Source organism: Apodemus sylvaticus, chromosome 5 (genome assembly GCF_947179515.1).
Source record: "Apodemus sylvaticus chromosome 5, mApoSyl1.1, whole genome shotgun sequence".
Classification (NCBI taxonomy): Eukaryota; Metazoa; Chordata; class Mammalia; order Rodentia; family Muridae; genus Apodemus; species Apodemus sylvaticus.
Window position 1 is genome coordinate 110,106,259 of NC_067476.1, and position 1,655 is coordinate 110,107,913.

General features: G+C 42.8%; 1 protein-coding gene across 2 annotated transcripts in view; it reads left to right on the forward strand.

Annotated features, from left to right (window-relative positions):
* Positions 1 to 14, forward strand: part of Stard7 (StAR related lipid transfer domain containing 7) — a 28,611-nt gene extending 28,597 nt beyond the window's left edge. For both annotated transcript variants that reach the window (XM_052183536.1, XM_052183537.1), the window contains exon 8: positions 1 to 14. This exon is cut by the window's left edge and continues 1,815 nt beyond it. The gene's annotated coding sequence lies outside the window, so the exon portion shown is untranslated.
* Positions 15 to 1,655: the final 1,641 nt, after the last annotated feature.

Here is a 1,655-nt window from a genome sequence, read left to right on the forward strand (position 1 = left end):
AGATTGGTACAAAAGAGTGTTCATCTTTGGCTACATGGTGGGAAATTGTGCTCATGGTCATCTTGATCACAAAGATGGCATGGGTCGTCAGTGGGCCTTGTTCTTTCTTGGCAGACAATGGGTGACACAAAGGTAGCTACCTTGCATAGACTGTGACCCTAAGTGGCTAGCTTGGGAGCTAAAGGTAAAATGCCTGTTTCTACTCTAGTGTCTTGATCTACTTACTCATAGATAGAATAAGAACAAGGTTTAGTCAAGAGAATCTATGTCAGATCTTCTATAGACAGACTTTGTAGAAGATGTGTCTTAGGATTTTATTGCTGTGAAGGGACACCATGACCAAGGCAACTCGTATAAAGGCGAACATTTAATTGGGGCTGGCTTACAGTTTCAGAAATTTAATCTATTATCATGGTGGGAAGCATGGCAATGTGTAGGCAGATAAGCAAAACTGGAGATGAGAGTTCTCTATCTTGATCCAAAGGCAGCCAGTAGGAGCCTGGATTCCACACTGGGCAGACCTTAAGTGTAGGAGACCTGAAAGCCCCACCCACCCTCCCACTCAGCAGTAGACATACTAACACCATCAAGACCACACCTCCTAATAGTGCTACTCCCTGTAGGCCAAGCATTCAAACACATGATTCTGTGGGGGCCAAATCTATTCAAACCACCATATTCCACTCCATGACCCCACAGGCTTATAGTCATAATATAATGCAAAATGTGTTTAGTCCAACTTCAAAAGTCCCCATAGTCTATCACAGTCTCAACAGTGTTTAACAATCCAAAATCTTCTGAGATTCATGCAATCATGTAATCCCCTATAAAATCAAAATAAGGCAGATCATATACTTCCAACATATGGCACAGGATATACGGTACCATTCCAAAACATCATAGAAAGGAAATACTGGACTAAAGAAATGCCAAAAGCTAGCTGGGCAGACCTTAGACGCTGTATCTCTGTGTCTGATGTCAATATGCTTTTCAGAGCTCCAGTTCCTTTCAGCTTTGTTGACTGCAACACAATTCTTTCTCCTTGGATGGTTCTGCTCCCTGTTAGCAGCTTTCCTCAGCAGGAATTCTACACCTCTGGCATCTCTAACATCCTAGGGTCTCCAAGGCAACTTCTTCAACTTTCACAGCTTCTTGTTCCAATATCTGGAATCCCCACGTGGTCTTCTGGGCTCCTCCAAAGGGCTTATGTCACTTTTTTTTTTTTAAATGATTTCCTTTTATTGCCTAAGTGTGGCTGTCTGGAAAGTGATCTGTAGACTGACCTTGAACTCAAGAGATCTTCATGCTTCTGTCTCCTGAGTACTGAGATTAAAGATGTAAACTACTACACCTGGACCTAAACTTTTCTTTTTTTCTTTTTTTTTTTTTTGGTTTTTCAAGACAGGGTTTCTCTGTGTAGCCCTGGCTGTCCTGGAACTCACTCTGTAGACCAGGCTGTTCTCGAACTCAGAAATCCGCCTGCCTCTGCCTCCCAACTGCTGGGATCACAGGCGTGCACTGCCGCCACCACCACCACCGGCTTAAACTTTCCTTTAATCCCTTTTCACAGGATCTTTATAAATTCTGGATCATAGTTCATTACAGATAGTCAAGTTGACAAGCAAGAAGAGCCACCACAATCCATTTCTTGTCAA